Raw genomic sequence first — 23,572 nt, forward strand, 5'->3', positions numbered from 1 at the left:
ACCATTTATGTCTTTGAACTCATTAGCACTTCATGTCTCCATTCCTTTGCTTTATGACCTAGGTGTATTTCATCCTGTCCTACAAACTGAGAAACTATCTTAGCATGCTTTTTATTTCTTTTAATAACTGCCAAGAGCTATTAAGAGGAGGAAGAACCAAGGAAACACACCGTGACAGGGCAGACTATAAGAATTCAGTGGAAAACAAAGAGAAATTATTGAAAAAAATTGAAGGAAAATGCTGGTGCTCATCCAGAACTCAAGTTTAACAAATATTATTTTGAAGTAATTAACTGAAATATTTTTGCAAAAAGAAAGTCTAGGAGCACTTGTAAAGTTCCAATGAGAAATAATACAGACATCATAAGAATAATTTTTATGTTTCAATTCTTCTTTGATTCTCCACAAAAATTCAACTATCACTGACTAATTGATCAGCCATATCTTCAATTTCCCTTTGACAGCCCCATAAAAAAAAATGTTGTTCATTTGGAACAGATAATTTAACTTTGTCAACATTAGCTAGGTATTTTCTTATTATATTTTTGTCTTAGATAAACATTTTTATTTTTCCCTCCCTTCCCACATACTGTATGATCTAATGACAGGAATCTCCTTGTTATTCTTCCAACAAGAGCCTCCATTTCTCAGCTCCTGAACTGAAATACTTTCTCTCCTCATCTCTACTTCAATTTCTACAACAAGAATATTGTAAAAACAAGCAACTTTGAAAAGTTTAAGAATTCTGATCAATGCAATGAGTAAATATAATTCCACAGCACCCAGAATGAAGCATACAGACAAACTCTGAAAAGAGAGGTAATAGATTCAGGGTAGAAAATGAAACAAACCTTTTAGACATGCACAATGTGGAAATTTTTTTACTATGCATATTTGTTATAAGGGCTTTGCTTTTATTTTTCTTCAAGTATACATGGATGAATTAAGAAGAGAAAATAAATTTGAAACAATTTAATTTAAAAATTTTAGTTGGCCCATCTACACCTTTCTTTTTTTATCACAGGATCAGACAACCTTCTTCTGCCATATATTTTTCTGGTAACATTCTTTATACCTGTTCTTCTTTGAAATGTCTTTTTTGTTATATATTACAGCCTGCTCACACATATAATACACCTTTCCATTGCCCTCTGTATGATATTACAGCCATATAATAATATCAGGAGAATATTGATTTAAAAATAAAGATCATTATTTCACAGGGAAATTTAAAGTCAATAATAGAGCTTTACAATTTCCTGAAAATTTTCCAGCCTACTTTCCTTCTCCTGTTTATTTATGGACTCAAATCATTGTCCATTTGTACTGTTTAAGTCATGTGAAGTAGTTAATGCAAACCAATGTGAAAGGCATAAAAAATAGAAAAGACATTTTGACTGACTCACAAAAAATGGGCTAAAGAGTAACTAATAGTCTATAAAGCTGGAAAAATATATAAAGGCTAACTTGTATAAGGATTTTAAAATTAAATAAATGAATTTGTATTTTATCCTAGAGGCAATAAAAAGCTGCTGAAATTGTTTGCATGGGAGTCACAAGGTTACATTTATACTTAAAATTTATTTAAATTAGTGTATAGGATGGACTAAATTTATAAAAAGCCTTGAAGTTAATATCTGGATAAATGACCAGATGATATTAAAATATTATATAGATATAATAGTCATTTTTACAGGTAGATGTAAAAATGTAGGTAGTTGTCATTGTTTTACTTATTTTTTTATGTAAACAAGATCTGAGATTTGGTCTGTTGTTTTTTGGGTTTTTTTTTAATTGTTGAGATTTTCCCCTCCAACTATCCCATAGAATGGCCCTTCAATTCTATCATTAATGTCTCACCTCTAGGATATATCTCTTCTATGTGCACTTGGACTAATCTATCTTCTTTTCCCTTTTTCTGTTCTATTTAGAATCATTTCTGACTTTTACAAATGAATGCAGGACTGTTGTGAATTTTTGTTAATGTTAATGTTAATTTTTAAAACCTTCTAAATCTTTTGTATTCATCCTTTTATTTTTATCTTTAAATGATTTGGGGATGATTTTGATTTATGGGTTCTTTGCCAAACTTTCTTTAAAATAATTTTATCCCACACTGTGCTTTCTGCCTCATGAGGCAAAGCTTCTTGTAATTTCGCGTCAATTATTTTCTCATATTATAAATGTGTTTGTATTCTATATGTCATCATTCTCTTGTTAGCAATTAAATCATATGTTTCCTAAAGTATTTTTTAGATTTTTTTTTTAGTATCCTTATTATGACAATGGATTTGTTTTAGTTAAACTTTTGTATAACATCAGTATAGATGCCCTTTCTTCTAACTCTTACCTATGTTTATGTTTCATCATTAACAGCTTTTTTAAAAATCAGGATTGAATTATTTCAATAACATACTATAATTTTTCATTATTGTTCTTTCCTGTAACCTTATATTATTCTGATCTTTGAGCAAACAAGTCAATGAACTATTTATGCACACACACATGTTTCTCATTTCAATTACGTATTTTTCTATCTACTAATATGTAATCTATTTTTATTATGTTCTTTGATATTCACTATATCTAGCCCCTGTCAATCTTTTTTCTTACTAAAAGTATGGCATGCAAGTCTCTAGCCTCTCATTTTTTATTCATAACTTGTACTTTCTGTTATAATCACCTTTTCCTATTTTGTGTCAAAGTGTAAATTGATTAAATTCCAGGGGTTTTAATGAATTATTCACAGACTTCGTCTACAGCTTCATCTCCTGAAATTAATATTAGTTCATTATTTTCATAGTGCACATATATATCATAATCATTACAACAAAAATAGCTAAATGTCCAATCAAATTCTTCTTTGTTGTCCTCGGATGTATGATATCTATTTTGCTTATTCAGTGAGAATCTGAGCCATCCTTCCATTTAGCTGCAGCTTGTCTCTCTTATCCTTTGAATTATATTAAAAATGTCAAGACTGATATGGTTCAATTCTCATAGTAATATGCATTATTATTGATTACTGGAAAAGGTTCTTATGTACAAAGATAGATGATAGATAGATAGATACACCCATACATGAATGTATATATAATATATATGTGTGTGTGTGCATGTAAATATATGTGCATGCGTGCGTGTGTGTGTGTGTGTGTGTGTACACAATGGTAACTTACCTACTGAAGGTAGAATCTATGAAGATAAGTGTATATCATCTAAACTATATCTGTTATGCCACTTTCAACAGCTAGCTGTGTTTGCAATAGATAATTAATAAATGTTTGTTATATTATCTTAAATTTGTTTTATATTATTCTAAATGCACACACACACATTCTAAGTGTACAGAGAGAGAGAGAGAAAGAGAGAGAGAGAGAGAGAGAGAATACAAAGTATTGTTATTTTGTGAACAAATTACTTTTTTTTAATCAAAATCCAAATAATGGAATTTAAGGTTTTATTTGGAAATTTTGGAACTACAGTGTACCACATTAATAATAACCATTTTATTCATTACATTACTTCAGTACCTTGGTAAAAACAAAACTGAGATAGCAAGTTGATTTCTTTTACCTTGGTTTTTAACTCCATGATAATTCCATTACACAAAAAACCCACATCTTATTTCCTGCAATACTTTCTTTTAATATTTTTAAAGACAAATGGCATATTTCCTGAAAGTGTCACTGATGTCAACAATTATATATGCAGAAGTGTTATACTACATATTGTTAAAGAAAATGTTAACTCTATGCAGAGCTCTCCAAATTTCTATAAATATGAATGACATGTCAAATATTAATTTTCTATTTTTCATAAAAGTTCACAGAACATTCATGGTTGAGAGCTTGTTTTCATGTTTTCTTTTTAAAAAGCCTTTTAAATATATATGTGCATATATCTATGCACATACATATATATTTTTTAAAAAATTAAAATTTCTTTCATGTGTGGAATATAGCATGAGATACAAGTATAATGTTGAACTTGAAATCAAAGAACCCAAGTTTGCATTTGGATTATGCTAACTAATCAATAACTTTGTAGAAACCATTTAATCTTCTTAGTCCCCAGTTTTATCTATAATAGAAAAGGATTGGTCTAGATGATTTTCTAATGTTCTTTCCACATGTAACAGTTCTATGATTTATTATCGTCTATCAATTAGGATAAAATAACATCAAAATTCATAAATGACACTTTTGTTTCTAAAAAGAACTTTAATACTAATTAAGTCAGTTCAGTTAATTTCAACAGACACTTATAAAGCACTCAGTATTTTGGGATACTGTGCTAGGCACTGTTTATACAAAGCTGTATTAAGAAAAGTTATATGTTTGGATTCACTCCTATAAATAATACTCTCAGACTCAATTGAAAACGAAAGTAAGGTTTTAATCAAATAAGACAAGGTATAGATAGTTTAGATTTGCATAAAAAAAATATAAATAAGAACAATTAACAATATGACAATTATAGCAGATAGAGGAAGAGAATACATCACCAATTCAAGGGAACCTCAAAACTCAAATAGCTGGGAGTCCCATTTCAGCCTCAATCAGCTTGAATTGTGTAAAGATTTTCCCGGGCGAAGCATCCTTCCTGCGGGTGAAGCTCAACTATGGTTTAGAGTGTAGGCTTTTTATATGTTTTCAGACAAAGAAGGCTCCCGGCCAAAACTAGCTATATAAGGTTTTTTGACAAGGACTTGCAACATGTGTAGTTTGTGTGACAAAGCTCAATATATTTTGGTGAACATATTCAGGTTGACTCATCCCAGACCTCTGAGGGTTGACATATGTCCTTATTAACTGCATATGATCAGGAAGGAAGCCACCCAGCCCTAAGCATAAGCATTTTCCAAGAATGGCTAGTTCCTGGTATCTATTGTCAAGAACATGCAGAGTTCATGGAAAGGTCAAGTTCCTATAATTTAGAAGCTCAGACCTGTTAGATTTGAGCGAGCTTATAATTCTAATATGAAATCTTAATTTCTTATTCAAAAGCAAAGATGAAAATCTTTACCCTCAGAAAGCTTACATTCTACTTGTAGGAAGTATCATGTGCATAACAACTGTTCAATACAAAGCAACACAATATAATTTCAAGAGGGAGAGATTCAAGAGGGTAGTTGGATTAGCAAAGGCAGACTATGGTGAGACAAAACTTTTACTTCAGATTCGTTCAAATGATTTAATGAAAAGAATCAGATATGGAGGGAGGCCACTGAAGATATTTCCCAAATTTGCTGTAGGACATTTCTTGTTATATTTATATTACATGTGGGGCAATAACATAATGGACTTAGATGTGCCTGAATAGGCTTGCTCCTCATTTTACAGGAGATTGTAATTATTTTAAAATATTAAAAATGTCAGAGCTGTATCCGTATTGGAAAGTGAGGAGGAAAGGCGAGGATGAGAATAGAAGCAACCACATGGTCATAGAGAAAATAAGAAACTGGCATATAAAGTATCAACTTCTGGAATCTAAGTCTATTCTAAATTCTACTGGAGCTAATTTTTGATGTTTGTATTATTCAAGTTTTTTGTTATTATTTTCTATACCCTGAGAAATCCTTGGTTTTGTGAAAATCTAATTTATGTATTGGATCACATTGAAAATCTATTCTCCCTTGTCATTGTTGATCTAATAAATAACATTTTAAATATATACTTTATATGTTCAGAGCTCTCTGGAAACCTCATCAATAAATTAAAGACCAAAAATATGCTAAAATCAGAGACAAAGTGACTTAACCTGATTCATACCACATAATAAAAATATGTATAACTTGAAAGGAAATTTTTAAAGGACCGTATTATAACTAAGAAAGTTTGCAGTGTTGGTTTTACCTGAGAGGAGGAAAACCTACTAGTTTTACCCAATACTTGCTCCACAATGAGAAGCAATTTCTTTTAAAGTCCCTGCCACTTTAGACTATATCCCTATTTTGAGCCCCCTAAAAGTCATTTTCTAAATGAAAGTATACATAATGATTCACTTATTCATCCAAAAATGAAATACTTATTGTGTGGAAGTACCTGAGGACACTAATAGATTTAAGATATAGTTACTCTTAAGAAAGACAATAGTACAAATAATTTTATTCACAATTATACATCATATGTGCATTGTTCAGTCATTTCAGTCATGTCCCCATTTTCAGGTTTTCTTGGTAAATTGGCAGATTGACAAGGGTTTGCCTTTTTTTTCTACAATTTATTTTACAGATGAGGAAGCTGAGGTAAATGGTTAAGTGACTTGATCATGGTCATATAGCTAGAAGTATCTGAAGTGAGATTTGAACTCAAATCTTTCTGACTCCAGACCCAGAATTCTATCCACCATGCCATGTAGCTGACTCAATATATGTTAGGGAATTGTATAACAGATTAGAAAAAGGAAAGACTGAAAGCAAGAAAACCAACTGGGATGTTATTGAAATAGTCCAGATCAGAAATGACAAAGGTTTGCATCAGGGTAGCATCTGTAGAAGTATAAAGGAGAGCAGTGATACAAAACACATTGTTGAGGTGAAACTGGCCAGACATGACAATTGATTGGATTTGGAGAGTGAAGGGGAAAAGAATCAAAAATGACTACTGAACCTGTCTGATTGTATGAATGGTGTTGCCCTCAACAAAAGTAGAAAATGGGAATGGGGCAGATTTAAGTGAGAAGATAATGAGTTCCATTTTGAATATGTTGATGCTGATAACTCATCCAGAAATATTTTATTAGATTTAGAAGTAAAAGAAATCTAAGAAGTGATGTAGTCCAAACTGTTCATTTTAAAGATTAGAAAACTAAAGCCCAGGAAAGCTAACTGAAATTCAAAGAGATTAAGGCACAGAGATTTTAATTGATAGAAGCAAGATTTAAACCCAGGTTCTAAAACACCAAGTCTCATGTTCTTTTTACCATACCTCCAAGAAATAGTTAGCAATGGAGAAATTGAAAGTCAGCAGAGAGATTAAAAGTATCTAGAGAGACTTAGGAAACATCTGAATATAGATGGTCATTGAGTATATTAAATTAATTAGAAAGAAAGAATCTAAAACAGATATTCTTAAACTTTTAATATCATGAACTATTCTGTCAGTCAGAATAATGGTTTTCAATATAATAAATAAAATACATATAATTATAAAGGAAACCAATTATATTAAAATCCAGTTGTCATTTTTTAAAAGTTCATGGACCTCATTTTAAGAATTTCTAGTGTAGTAAGGGGGAAAAAGGGCCCAGGACTGAACCTCTATAGATAAACACAATTAGGAAATAGTAGATAAAAATCCATCATAGGAATATTATTTTAAAAGGTAGTATAAAACATACAGCAGAAAAAAAATTATAGAAGCAAAGAAAGAAGAAGAGTTTGTTTTGGGGAATAGAAAATATAGGTAGTGGTCAACAATATCAAAAGTGAATAAAGGTAAAGTAAGTTGAAGTTTGTGAAAAGGCCTTTGTATCAATCAATTAAAATGGTTTAGGGGGAGCACTAAAGAGATCAGGCAAATAGAAATAAGAACAGGTGTATTGTTGCTAATAAAAGTCCTAGTCCAGAATACCTCTATCTTTGACAGCAATATCAAATCACATTTTTAGAACCAGAAAGAATTATAGAGATCATCTAGTGTAAAGTTGTCTCTAAGTTACCACCTAGTAAGAACCTAACAATCTAGTCCAAACCTCTCATTTAACAAATGCCAAACAGCAGAGATCAACACTATCCTCCAACTCCCCATCAAATATCATTGTCATATTCTGCCACTAACCACCCTAATATCTGGTGGATTATAGAGATTAAAATTAGTTCACAATCATGAATAAGCAAAAATCCCTGGATATCACAAGAGCAGAGTTTTTTAAAGGTGGAAGAGACTTAAAATTTGTTTAATTCTATACATACCTGAGCAAGAATTTCCTCTAATTTAACATCCCTAATAAATGGTCATCCAGATTTTGCTTTTTTTGTGAAAATTCCAATAATGATGTCATGACATCTCACTAAGAGCAAGCTTCTGAGTAGCCTTAGCAACAACATCTCCATCTCCCCTTATTCTGCTTACATTGCCAAGTCTGCTATAAGCTTAGTATGCGCACACATCCAGTCAGCTAATTATCAGAAAGAAATTTTTCATCAACTTAACACTTCTAACATTCTCCCTGTAAAAAAGATAAATAAACTATTATTTTAGAATTTCACTTGGAAGTGACAGAGTTCAGAAAAACAATGAACAGTGCCATGCCTGGCTTAGTAATAAAATCTATGAGCAAGAGTTTTCAATTTTGCTTACTTGAGCATTTTTTTGAAGGTTTAGTAATCCTAATTTATGTATTTCATCATGGAAAATTTTATCCACATCTAGATAAAAAACTCTAAATACAGACTGAAGCACAATATTTTAACTAACTTCATTTTTTGGTTTATGTTTTTCAGTGCATGTTGAAAACCACAACTTTATTCAAATTATGTGTATAATAGAAAAGGTCCATACATTTCAAGAATACATGCATGAAATAGAAAAAAGAGGACTTAAACAATTGTGAAACTTTTATCTAACACAAACTCTGTTTCTTTGCTTATCTAATTAAATATTTGCTTAAATATTATCATACCCTACCCCAGCAAATGTTTTATATTAGACTTTCACTAAAAGAAAAACTATTGCCATCTTAATATTTGTCCTATACAACACTATTATTATAATGCTACATAGTGATGTGGAAATAATGTGAACTTTCAGATTTTCTGATTATAAAGATAAACTTCAGCAATTTCTGCCAAGTTTCTACCAACCAAAGAAAGAAAAAAAAATGAACCACTACTTTGTTGGAATTTTAATCTTCAATTTAATTTATTAAACATATTTCTTGTGATCCTGGTAGTATGAAGACAAAAACCCAACAATGACCTTCAAAAAAATGAAATTAAAAATTAAATTGAATGAAATTAAACTTAAATGATCCAAGCTTGAAATGAATAAAAGGGAATTTAGAACTTCTCCCTGGGAAAGCAAATTAAGAAACAACCTTATTGTGTATACATAAGATCTTCTGTAATACCAAAGAGATTGAGGAAAATAAAAAAAATTTTTTGTTTTAATCTTTAATGTGGAAAATTTAGACTAGCCAACTGAATGGGACTCACACCCAAAGTATTCAGCCCTGAGGAACTGAGACAGAAAACTTATATAGGGTTTTAGGAAGTTAGGGTTTGCAATCAGGATACAGAAGTCAAGAAGACAATTAGTCTAACATTTTATAACTGTTGTTATTTTTACTTCAGAGAGAGAACAGGGAGACAAGAGTTAACTTGGTATTTACAGCTTTTGAATTGCAGCTCAGGCTGTCAGACAAGGGAGCAAGAGAGCACAATTCTATTCCAGGATAGTTTTGAACAAGGACGGAATCAGAGCGGCGGGCACCTGGATATTGTTTTTCTTTTCTATCCTTCATACAGTGGTAAAACTCAATTTCCAGTCTTAGTGGCAAAGGCAGGGGCAGTGCCTAACACATCCTATGTTTATTTCTTGAATATAGAATTGTGCTGAATTCAAGTTATCCTCTGATGTATTTAAGCATGTGCATTTGGTATAATACAGTGATGCCAAATTTAAATAGACACAAGGCTGCTAAACCATATATAAGAATCCCTATAGGCCACATATTGATTTAGAAAACCACAAATTAATGTTATTGAAAACCATATTAACATTATCTATGTTTTATTGTAATTTTGTTTATTGGACATGTTCCCCAATTACGTTATAATCTGTTTGGGGCTATATTTCAGAGTTGAGGGTATGGAGACTTGATATAGTTATCACAATTTTGAAAATGGGAGCATGTGGAGAATGCTATCATTATTAAGGCATTATTCTTTTGTTGGAACTTTATACAAAGGTCTCTCATTAAATTATGAAATTTCCTAAATAGATATATATTTCTGTCTCTCTAAAAGGGGTATGAGGAGTGCTTTACACCTAATATAGTAGATAGAAGGTTGGATTTGAAGTTAGGAAGTAGTAACTGTATTATTCTAGTCAAGTCACTTAACCTTTCTTGGCCTTTGGTTTTTCAAGTGTCAAAGATTTGAGCATAATCATACTTACTTTATAGGGTTGTTGTAAAAATCAAATGGGAAAATGTATGGGAAGTGTTTTGCAAACATTAAAACCCAAAATATTACTATTATCTTAATGTATATAATAAAATAATAAAATTCTTTAAAGCAACTATTAAATACTAGGCACTATGCTAAGTGACATTTCACTTGCTCCTCACAACAACCCTATGAAGAGGGTGCAATTATTTCTAGAGTAGAGTTGAGAAAAGGTAAACAGAGGTTAAATGATTTTCCCAGGATCACACAACTAATAAATATCTAAATCTGTATTTGAAGTGGAGTCTCCCTGACTCCACAACCACAACCCTATCCATTAAACTATCTAACTGCTTCTTTGGGTGCATATATAACATGTGATAATTTTCCTAAAAGATCACAACTCATTCCCATCCTTCCATAGAACCAAGGAAAGGAAAACTTCATTTTTCCCTTCCCAACTTTCAATTATTTCCATTAATATTTTACTCCTTCCAATATTACATGATTACTCCCACCAAAGCCTTTCTCTAATAAACAAAAATTCTAAACCCTGACAGTAATATCTGTGATATTACTATCTACGAGAATCACCCTTGAACAATGTCTACTAAATAAATATATGTATTCAAAATAAGTGTTGATTGAATTGAATTCTTAAGCATTACCTCAGTATGTTTAAACTAAAAAAAAATCCTTGTAAATTCTTAGCTGAACTAAGTCTATCAGATACTCAGTAATTAAAATTTAAAGTCAAAGCTTTAAGAAAATTTTAAGTAAATTAAAACCTGAGTTATTAACCTAAGTGTTATTTGTATATTCTATACTTTATTGAGAGACTAAGTCTCATTTAAAAAACATCATATTATTTAGTGGAGATTTTCTTTTGTTTTAGCAGACAATCTGAGTCAAACTTTTACAACTGCAGATATTTCAACATAAAGATATATTTATTTATTCAATAGCCAAAATTGTCTCTGCTACAAAATGTACAAAATTTTATTTTTAAACATGCATAAAGAGATTTAATGTAGAGGTCCGAAACTTAGGAATTGTAAGTAGTCCACATAGTATTATAAAGTAGATATAAATATTTTCTACATATTTTGTGTTTTTATAATTTTTAATTGACATATTTTGGGTTATATCACCTTCATTTATTTATATAAACACATTTTCCCCTTCCCCATCAACAAGCATTATTTGTAATGAAGAATACTTTTTTTTAATTGAGCAGAATTAAGAAATATTTTATCCCATATTTGACAATATTTGCTTTATTTTATGTTAATTGCCTCTTTCTTCCCTCAACTCCTTCAAGAAAAAGAAAAGTACATGTTCTCAACTCTTCTCCATGGCAAAGCTTGGTCTTTATAATCACACAACATTTAGTTTTTCTTTTGGTACTTTCTGATGATATTAGTATAAAACATTAATTTTTGTATTTTTCTTGATTATATTTATTTCATTCCCTATAAGTTCACATAAAGAAATCAGTAATATTATATTACATTCATATACCACAATTTGTTTAACCAGTCCCTAATCTACAGCCACCCATTTTGTTTGCAAATCTTTATTACCACAAACCAGGTATTAGGCATATTTTGATGTATGTGAGATATTTTCCTTTTTTATCTCTATTTGGGCATATGTATAGTGGCAGAATCTCTCAGTTAAAGAATGAAGATATTGTAATTACTTTTTCAGCATTATTCTAATTCTTTTTTTTGCAAAATGGTAGGCTCAATTTACAATTCCATCAACAAAATATTTTTGTATCTGTTCTCCCACAACCTCTCCAGCATTATTTCCATCTTTTATCAACCTTTGCCAATTTGCAGTTATTTTTATTTATATTTGTCTTGTGTGGTTTGATATAATTTTTCATATAATTTTATTGTTCCATATTGTTATTAATGTACTCTGACTTGAGGAGATGTCCCTTGGTTTTACTGATTTTATTTATCTTAGATTTTACACTCTTATATTTGATGTGATTTTTCCCATATTAATTCTTCCATTTTTTTATCCAAGTTGCATCACTTGTTTGTTTTTATAATTTTATATAGATACAATTGTGTTTTAGTTTTCTATTTCTATGCTTTTAATTAAAAGTTCTATACCAGCCATACATTTAGTTACATGATGTACTTTTCTATTTTTAAGGTGTGTTACCTTACTTTTTTTTCCAAAGTAGATGAATTACTTATTCCAAGCAGTCACTCTTATTAATTATAGTAAGATTTGGAGAACTGAGATTTGAACTACTAAAAATAAATAGCTTGCTGCATTATTTGAACAAAGGTTATTTTTCTGTTATATATTTAGTCTGGGAAAAAATTGTACATTGCTGGTCATCTGAGTCATTGTCAGCTCACATGAAATTGTATCTCTGTATTATCCTTTTATTGACTTGAGATGCTATAGCATAAAGGGAAAAAACACTAGACTGGCAACCTATGTTCTAGATGCACTGTTGCCTCTAATTTTGTGTCTGACAATAGACAACTCACTGTTTTCTAAAGCTCAATTTTATTAATAGTAAAATAAAATGGTTTGTACAGGATTGCCACCACAATTGCTATTATTTCTAAGAATGAATAATTCTATGAATGTTGCAAAAGTAAAGAAAGAAAAGGCCAGTATATAGATACCCATACAATATATGGGTAAGTGTCAGTGTGGATAATAAGCATATAGTTATATGTAATAATATATACAGACTTATTACAGCTTCCTGGATTGAGCCATTCAAGTAATTGGCACATTTAAATGTGTTTTGGATTTGTTCTACTCAGATTCCTTTGTCAAAACCTCCTTATCTTCCTACATACTGATTCTTTTTCTACTGCTTTCAAACAAACCTAAGTCTCTTCCAACCATAAAAAAAAAACTTTCACTAAGCCTTACTATCACTTTAAGATACTATTCTATATTTCTCTGTTGTTTCTCTGCCACACTTCAAAAAAAAAAAAAAAAAAAAAGATAGCTGCCTTTACTCTCTCTAACTTCCTCACCTCCCTCACTTTTTCTGATCTGCCTCTTTGACCTCCTGGCATTCTCACTAGGTATATCTTATGCCTAGAATGTTCTGTCACCTTCTCTGCCCCCCTGCTTCAGGTTTTTTTTAGATCCCTGCTAAAATCCCATATATATGTACTTGTAGTCTTAGAATGTAAGCTCGCTATTAATAAGGATTATTTTACCCTTTATACTTCTAGTACTAGTACTTAAGATAGTAACTAAAACATAGTATATATTTAATAAATAATTATTGATTGATTGTCATGGAGTAGTAGTGGCCCTGGATTCTCAAAGTCTATGTAAGTGGAACATTATAAAAGTTTCTACCATTTTGGGATGGTTTAAGTCATGGTTCTGGCAAGAGACTACAATGGCCTAGGTAGGTTTGAAGAGGTTTGTTAAAAATAGGCTGTCCACATGATGATGAGTTCTTTGGTCATGACAAATCATGAATTAAAAAAAAAAACTATAACAATCTGGGCCTCAGTTCTATATGACCCTGCTTTCTTTTTTCTATAGTGATAGTGACAGAGTAGCAGAAGTAAGGGGGAGAAAGCGGAGAAACAGAAAGCACAAAGAAAGACAGAGACACAGAAAGAAAGACAGAGAGACAGACATGAAAAGTCAGAGAGACTGTGTGTGTTTCTAGAGTCTCATGAGTTCCCTTTTATCTTTCTCCCTTTCCATAACTTCATAGCAAACAAATCACTCAAAACATATTAACAATCATCTTTATCTGAAGACAAAACACATGAATAATATGCAAAGTAAATAGACAAGATTTTTTAAAAACTAGTAATTCCTAAAGATAATGGAAGCCACTTTCCCAGACAAAATAAAATAGTGGAGAGATGGAAGAAACAAATATATTCATTTTATTCTAAGCTAATTATCCCCTATATGCCTCAATGAGACAAAAAAGGAGCCAAAAGATTATATTAAAATGAAAGTAGCAGCATCCTTCATTTGCAACTAACTCTTCCAGATGCACCCAGATTTTTCCTCTCTTTGAAGAACAAAAGTTCCCCACGCATTCCCTGACCAGCAAGGCTCTTGCCTCATGGTCATTCCCTCCTTCCAAGTGTTAAAAATATCACTTTCATCACCCTGCTAGTTGTTAGGAGTTATATTTTAATAACCTACTTTTTAGACTATAGCATTAGGCTAGGCATTTGCTTTAAATGAAGTTCTTACATAGTAATCAACTAGTAGACATCTTACTGAAGGAAAGCATCATATAAAATATTGACATTTAAAACCTAAAAACAAAAGAAAAATCAGAAATTAACCTGCTCGTGTACACAAAGACAAGAGGAAATACTACTTCATCCGTCTTGCCTGGAATTCTCTACATCCTCATATCTATCTCCTGACTTCCTTGGCTTTGTTCAAGTCCCAACTAAAATCCACTCTTCTACAAAAAACTTTTCATGATCTTTAATACCCATGCTTCTATGTATGTATGTGTACATACTTGCATATTTCTACACTAACACACACACACACACACACACATATATGCCTATGGATCACAAATAATTTATTCTAGAGAAAAGCCATGATACACTAATTATGATGAACACCAAATAACATCATATACATAAAAGGAAGTTATTATAGCATATTAACAAGAAATTACTTTCCAGCAACGTGGAAGTCATTTCTGAATTATTTGTGTACTGTCAGACCATTGATTTATTAGAGTAAATCTCAAATATATATATATATGTGTGTGTGTGTGTGTGTGTGTGTGTGTGTGTGTGTATATGACAAACAAGTAAAGAACTCAATCTGAACTATCTAAACAAATTGTTGATGAAAAATGAACATTTGATATAAACTGAATAATATAGATCATTATGATATCCTAAAAAAAGTTTAATCTATTTAAAATCTTCTTCTCAAATAAAAACCACGAATCTAGAAATTGACTTAAATCAAACACACTTGATTTTATTATCAAGAGATTTGGCAGCCAGAGGTAATAATAGTTTTAAATAGAAAGTTTTTCAAAAATCTTAAAGGAAAGGAATGATCTGTAATACCTCATAAAGCAGTGAAAAGCAGCTATACAAGCAAGTAAAAAGAAAATTGAATGAAATACAAAGTTAAACTAGATCATTGCCAAAACATTTAATCATGAAACTAGAAAAACAATAAGATGAAAAACAGAAAAGTCTGTCAAAAAATTTTAAACAGGCCTTTTTTTCCACCAAAGAAAATGGAACACTCATATTTGATCTAAATAGCTGTTTTCTGACATGTATAAAGAAGTATAAATAACACTAAATAAAGTAAAATGGAAACAAGTGGAATAATTCAAGTATAGACAGAGAAGTTCTGTTTTAGAGAAGATGTATAGTGTGGCAGATATTGAGGGGACTCTAGGTAAGGTGTAAGACCCTTCGGCCCAGAGGGAACCTGCCGACAATATCTAGTTTGGCTCCCCATCTCCCCTAAGGGCTCTCATCCTTCCTGAGAAGTCATGTTCTACTAGAAGCAAGCCATACTTACAGTACAGCATTTACATACCAATAGCAGGTGTTTATAGTTAGCACTTGCACAGTGTGTTGTGGTGATGTAATGGTTCTCTAGTTAGCAATGCTTAGTGTGCTGTGTAATGATGTAATCATATTAAAGTATTTAAGGGCCGAGAGGACTTCAAATAAATAGACCCCATGTTTGACCATCCTGGTGGGTTGGTCTCCTGCTTCATCACTCCTCCACTAAGACCAAAGACTCAGGCTGGTCCCAAATCCTCCAGAGAGCTACATGGTATATTTTGGCACCCCAGCATGGGGGCTCTAGAAAGTATAGTATAATGGCAGAAACTAGGCATGGACCCACATTTAACACCACATACTAAGATAAGATCAAAATGGGTCCAAGATTTAGGCATAAAGAACGAAATCATAAATAAATAAGAGGAACATAGAATTGTTTACCTCTCAGACTTGTGGAGGAGGAAGGAATTTGTGTACAAAGGAGAACTAGAGACCATTATTGATCACAAAATAGAAAATTTTGATTATACCAAATTAAAAAGTTTCTGCACAAACAAAACTAATGCAAACAAGATTAGAAGGGAAGTAACAAATTGGGAAAAAACTTTTACAGTTAAAGGTTCTAATAAAGGCCTCATCTCCAAAATATACAGAGAATTGACTTTAATTTATAAGAAATCAAGCCATTCTCCAATTGATAAATGGTCAAAGGATATGAATAGACAATTTTCAGATGATGAAATTAAAACTATTTCCATTCATATGAAAGAGTGTTTCAAATCACTATTGATCAGAGAAATGCAAATTAAGACAACTCTGAGATATCATTACACACCTGTCAGATTGGCTAAGATGACAGGAACAAATAACGATGAATGTTGGAGGGGCTGTGGGAAAACTGGGACACTGATGCATTGTTGGTGGAGTTGTGAAAGAATCCAACCATTCTGGAGAGCAATCTGGAATTATGCCCAAAAAGTTATCAAAATGTGCATACCCTTTGACCCAGCAGTGCTACTACTGGGCTTATATCCCAAGGAAATACCAAAGAAGGGAAAGGGACCTGTATGTGCCAAAATGTTTGTGGTAGCCCTTTTTGTAGTGGCTAGAAACTGGAAAATGAATGGATGTCCATCAATTGGAGAATTGTTGGGTAAATTATGGTATATGAATGTTATGGAATATTATTGTTCTGTAAGAAATGACCAACAGGAAGAATACAAAGAGGCTTGGAGAGACTTATATCAACTGATGCTGAGTAAAATGAGCAGAACTAGGAGATCATTATACACTTCAACAATGATACTGTATGAGGATGTATGCTGATGGAAGTGGATATCTTCAATATAGAGAAGAGCTAATCCAATTCCAATTGATCAATGATGGACAGAATCAGCTACATCCAGAAAACGAACACAGGGAAATGAGTGTAAACTGTGAGCTTTTTTTTTTGTTTTGTTTTTTTTTTCTTCCCAGATTATTTTTACCTTGAGAATACAATTCTTCCTTTGCAGCAACAACAACAATAAAATTCGGTTCTGCACATATATATTGTACCTAGGATATACTATAAGATATTTAATATGTATGGGAATGCCTGCCATCTAGAGTTGGAGGGGGTGGAGGGAAGGAGGGGAAAAATTAGGAACAGAAGGGAGTACAAGGGATAATGTTGTAAAAAAAGATACCTATGCATATCTACTGTCAAAAAAAGTGTTATAATTATAAAAATTAATTTAAAAAAGTGAAAAAAACAAAACAAAACAAAAAAGTATAGTATGTTTTGGTACCCCAATTTGGGGGCTCTAGAAAGCACACTATAAGAGGAAGCAATTCTGATGGCACTGAAGCATTGATTCTCAAATTACATCTTTGGGAGAATAATTTGTACATTATTTGAGACTATGGAAATGGAAGAACAGGCTTTAGAAAAGATATTCTGTAGCATACCAAATATTTTTTGGTCATACAATTGACTGAAAGGTGCAAGGAATACATTATACTTATTTATAAACTATTTAAAAAAAACTGAAATTATATCCTCTAATTAAGTGAATGCTTGTATTATTTTAAAATGCATACATTTATTATACTTACTATAATACTAAGGTATTATGCTAGATTGTTTTTTGAACTATGTAAGAGAGAACTTTCAACATCAAAGTTGTTTACCTCTTCACACAAGTCAGCATCTAAGCAAAAAAAATTCTCCATAGATCTTCAGATCATCTGGATACTCCTATTTGTGGATGACATTGTGTTTACTACATCAAGATCTAAAACATGACAGTCTTCTAAATTAGATTCATAATTCAACAGGCAAAACCAAATATGATAAAAATGCCTTTTGTTCAAACTAGAATTGGTCAGATAACCACAGAGCTAGTGAATCAGTATCTTTTCCTTAGAGCAGATGAACAATAAACAGGAGCCAAAATTAGATGAAGGCAAACAGAATGGATTACCTTTAAAAGATAAGACAATGTTTTAAATGCTTCTAATTTCTTCTTGCAACAAAGCCTCACATTTTTAACGTTAGTATCCTTCTGGTGATGTAGTAATTGATGTGAATCATGGAATATCACAACCATTTAAGATTTAATTTTGAGCATCACCCAAAGTACAGTGGAGAGATATAAGGTGAAAATGAGTAGTCTATGACATATTAACAACAAAGAATTGTGCAAAAACGGCACAGTATAAGCAGATTAAGAAAGAAGGTATACCAGTCTTATAATAAAAGTAAGGGACAATGGATGCATAGTCTGCATGTTCTATTAATATCTAAACAATGTCAAGAGATCTAGATAAAGGACTCAACATGCTGAGATGACATGACTGTCACACAGAATGTAAAGGTGTGTGTCAGTCAGGATCTGTTCCAGTAGAGTTGATGCATCAATCATCAGTGGGAGCATAGAGGCATTAAAATATTTGTTTCTCTACACTCCCTGTCAATTCTTTATCTTTTCCAACTCAAATTTCAGGACGTTGTTATTCTCTATGATAGCTTCTCTTTCCTTTCCCCATTTTTCTTCTAACTCTCTTAACTTTTTAATAGTCTCTTCTAGGACAGAGTTATATGATGGGGGGCAGGTATCTTTCCCCTTTAGGGTATGATCTGAAGACTATCTGCTGTTAGCCTCCTCGGGGTTGGATACCTGCTCTTTCTCTGTATAGAAGGTGTCAATTGTTCTCTTCAATTTCTTACTCATTATTAAAATGAGTATGGTCTGCCCTTTGGGTAGGAAATTTACCAGCTTCCTCACAGATAGGATGGAATGCAGCAATCTTGTGAACGGGCTAAGAGAGAGCTCTGGGATAGAGTTCCCCTCCACCACCACCCCCGAAATGCCTCAGAGGTGGTTAGCATGCGGGTAGTGCCCAGTGAAGAACCCCCCCCACCTGTAGTCTAGCGACTACCCTGAGGCTAGAGGCTAAACAGTGAAAGCATCATAACCCCAGGCCAAAGCCCCCCCCCCCCCCCCCATGGGGGCTGCTGTGGGAGTTTCACTGCTGTGGAAGTTCCACTGCCTCAGGCTGAGCCCCGAACTATGTGGATTAGAAGCTGCCCCGGGCTGTGTACCCCACTGTGCAGGTTCTTAACTGCCCCAAGGAAAAGCCCCAGACAGTAGAAGGCGGCTGCACAGTTGTGCCGAGATAGGTTTTGGGTCACTTCTGGTTTGGAATTCTGGCCTTTTTTTTTTTAAGTGGCTTTGATGTCTCTTCTGATCTGCTGTTTTACAAGCAGAATAGAGCTATTCCTTTATCTCAGTAGCTTCTCTAATCCCAGAGTTCTCCCCAGCCCATTTGGCACAATGTGCTAGCCCCTAGTCCAACCCTATCTGTGCTGGTCTTTTTTTTCCTCCTCTCTGGACCGACCTTTTCTGACAAAATTCCAGATTCACTTGGGCTGGTAAGTTGTGCTTCTAATCCTTGTGGTTTTTATCAGTCCAGTGTTATTTTTGAGGCTGATTTAACTAGTTGGTATTGAGGGTAAAAGGGAGCTTAGAAGTTCGCATGTATCTTCTCCGCCATCTTGGCTCTGCCCCCAACCTAGATTGTAAACTTCTATCTTCAGCCTTTTATTGTTGCTAATATTGTATTCTCAGGACTTAGCATAGTTCCTGGCACAGAGTTGGTACTAAATAAATGCTTACTGACTGACTCCCTCAAACTGGAGCTCCAGTTTGAGGGAGCTTAAGTCAGCTTATGTTGCCTCTGGTAGTCTAAACATCCCATGCACATTAAACTCTCTATCAAAACCTGCTTTTACCCAAAGGTCCTCTTCATCTAAAACTTATCTTTTTTTTTCCTCACCTTCCCATTCCCATCTTGCAACTAACCTTCCCCATTTCCTTTTGTGTCAAGTCTTAAGAAAGCTCCCTGATAAAGCTATATTAATTTGTAATTCAGTTTTGAAATTTTCTAATAGAAGTCCTTCTTCCTAAGCTCCATAGATTCTAACTTCCTTTTCAAATTTTCCAGTACTATACATTGTAATATTATATTCTTAAACTATAATGAAAAATGAAACAGCTTAATGTTAAAAATAAATTTAAAAGATTCTACATAGGAGGTGGCTTTCCTTTAGTTACCCTGTTTTTAGAGTAAAGTATCACCTGTCACCTTCGACTCATAATGAGTCATAAAAGCCTAATTTCTCAGAGTAGCTACCTTTTTTCCTTTCATTTCTTCCTCGAAGACAAGACAGTTAATACGTTGTTATGGCTGAAACTTTCTTGGTTCTCAGACCATTTTGAAAGCCTCCGAAAATCAAACTCTAGACCCTTGGGCTTTATTGCTGCCTTAACACTCAGGAATGCTGAACCAGATTAAAATATAATTGGGAAATATTAAACAAGATAAATAAAAATACAATAGAACATAGGTAATACTATTATGTGGTTTTCTAAATCTGATAAATGGCTCTTTCTCTCTCTCTCTCTCTCTTTATATATATATATATATATATATATATATATATATATATATATGTAGTTCATTAGACTCCCTTTCCCTTGAGTTTGATTGGTCTAGAATTTAACCTCTAAATCTTTCTGAGGTATGAAAGAATGATACCTCTGAGGGGTATTGCCCAAATGAATCTCTAATGAGAGAAAGTGAAAGATCTATCTTGAATGTGGAGTACCTTCTTTTAAACTAGGAGTTCTTAATGTGTAGGTTGTGGTAAAATTGTTAATGCCAGAATAAATTCAAAATCATAAAAAAACCCAGAAAACTTAGCAACAAATAAAGGTTTATTGAGTTCAACCACTGAACTACACTGGATATCAGAGACTCTTCAAAGGGGAAAAGGATAAGGTTATTTAGGTTTTAATTAGATGGGAAGTAAATTGGGCATGGGGCACCTCTTGATTGAATGGGGCGGTGTTGTTGGAAGATATGTGGTATCAGGAAAGGTTCTTGTTGGGTTAACTGTTTCTTGAATCTACCCTAGATGCTTCTTGTATTATATCTTGTGTTTTATTTATCTCTTGATCTACTAGATAGAACTGTTCCAGATACTTGCTCTTTTAGCAGAAAGATTGCAAAAATGGAAGGCAATTCAACCAGGAAAGAGATATTAAAAGGAAAATTATTTTTTGGATGGAGGGATTGGGGTTTATCCAATGATGGTAATGAAATAAAACTCAGGGCAAATAGAATTAAAAGGAGTTTATTAAAAGTAAGTCAAGGCAAGAGTTGGTTTTATGAAAAAGCCAATAAAATAGATAAACCTTTGGTAAATCTGATCAGAAAAAAGAAAGAGGAAAATCAAATTGTTAGTCTTACAAATGAAAAGGGGGATCTTTCCACCAATGAAGAGGAAATTAGAGAAATAATAAGGAGTTACTTTGCCCAACTTTATGCCAATAAATTTGATAACTTAAGTGAAATCGATGACTTCCTCCAAAAATATAGGCTCCCTAGATTAACAGAGGAGGAGATAAATTGCTTAAATAGTCCCATTTCAGAAAAAGAAATAGAACAAGCTATTAATCAACTCCCCAGGAAAAAATCCCCAGGACCACATGGATTTACATGTGAATTCTACCCAACATTTAAAGAACAATTAGCCCCAATGCTACATATAAACTATTTGAAAAAATAGGGGATGAAGGAGTCCTACCAAACTCCTTTTATGACACAGACATGGTACTGATACCTAAACCAGGTAGATCGAAAACTGAGAAAGAAAACTATAGACCAATTTCCTTAATGAATATTGATGCTAAAATCTTAAATAAGATATTAGCAAAAAGACTTCAGAAAATCATCCCCAGGTTAATACACTATGATCAAGTAGGATTCATACCAGGAATGCAGGGCTGGTTTAATATTAGGAAAACTATTAGTATAATTGACCATATTAATAATCGAATTAATAAAAACCATATGATCATCTCAATAGATGCAGAAAAAGCATTTGACAAAATACAACATCCATTCCTACTAAAAACTCTTGAGAGTATAGAAATAAATGGATTATTCCTTAGAATAATAAGGAGCATATATTTAAGACCGTCAGTAAGCATAATATGCAATAGAAATAAACTGCAACCTTTCCCAGTAAGATCAGGAGTGAAACAAGGTTGCCCACTATCACCATTACTATTCAATATAGTACTAGAAACGCTAGCCTCAGCAATAAGAGCCGAGAAAGAGATTCAAGGAATTAGAGTAGGAAATGAGGAAATCAAACTATCACTCTTTGCAGATGACATGATGGTATATTTAGAGAACCCCAAGACTCTGCTAAAAAGCTATTAGAAATAATTCAGAATTTTAGCAAAGTGGCAGGATACAAAATAAATCCACATAAATCCTCAGCATTCTTATATATCACCAACAAAATGCAACAGCAAGAGATACAAAAGAGAAATTCCATTCCAAACAAATGTTGAGAGTATAAAGTATTTGGGAATCCATATACCAAAGAATAGTCAGGAATTATATGAGAAAAATTACAAAACACTTGCCACAAAAATAAAGTCAGATTTAAATAATTGGAAAGACATTCAGTGCTCTTGGATAGGCCGAGCGAATATAATAAAGATGACAATACTCCCCAAACTAATCTATTTATTTAGTGCTATGCCAATCAGACTCCCAAGAAACTATTTTAATGACCTAGAAAAAATAACAACAAAATTCATATGGAAGAATAAAAGGTCGAGAATTGCAAGGGAACTAATGAAAAAAAACTCAGAGGAAGGTGGTCTAAGTGTACCTGATCTAAAGTTATATTATATAGCAGCAGTCACCAAAACCATTTGGTATTGGCTAAGAAATAGAACGGTAGATCAGTGGAACAGATTAGATACAAAGGACAAAAAAGGGTACATCTATAGCAATCTAATCTTTGACAAACCCAAAGATACCAACATTAGGGACAAAAATTCATTATTCGGAAAAAACTGTTGGGAAAACTGGAAATTAGTATGGCAGAAATTAGATATGGATTCACACTTAACACCATATACCAAGATAAGATCAAAATGGGTCCATGATTTAGGCATAAAGAATGAGATAATAAATAGATTAGAGGAACAGAGGATAGTCTACCTCTCAGACCTGTGGAGGAGGAAGGAATTTATGACCAAAGGAGAACTAGAGATCATTATTGATCACAAAATAGAAGATTTTGATTACATCAAACTAAAAAGTTTCTGTACAAACAATACTAATGCAAACAAGATTAGAAGGGAAGTAACAAATTGGGAAAATATTTTTACAGTTAAAGGTTCTGATAAAGGTCTCATTTCCAAAATATATAGAGAACTGACCCTAATTTATAGGAAACCAAACCATTCTCCAATTGATAAATGGTCAAGGGATATGAACAGACAATTCTCAGATGATGAAATTGAAACTATTTCCACTCATATGAAAGAGTGTTCCAAATCACTACTGATCAGAGAAA

Source organism: Sminthopsis crassicaudata, chromosome 3 (genome assembly GCF_048593235.1).
Source record: "Sminthopsis crassicaudata isolate SCR6 chromosome 3, ASM4859323v1, whole genome shotgun sequence".
NCBI lineage: Eukaryota > Metazoa > Chordata > Mammalia > Dasyuromorphia > Dasyuridae > Sminthopsis > Sminthopsis crassicaudata.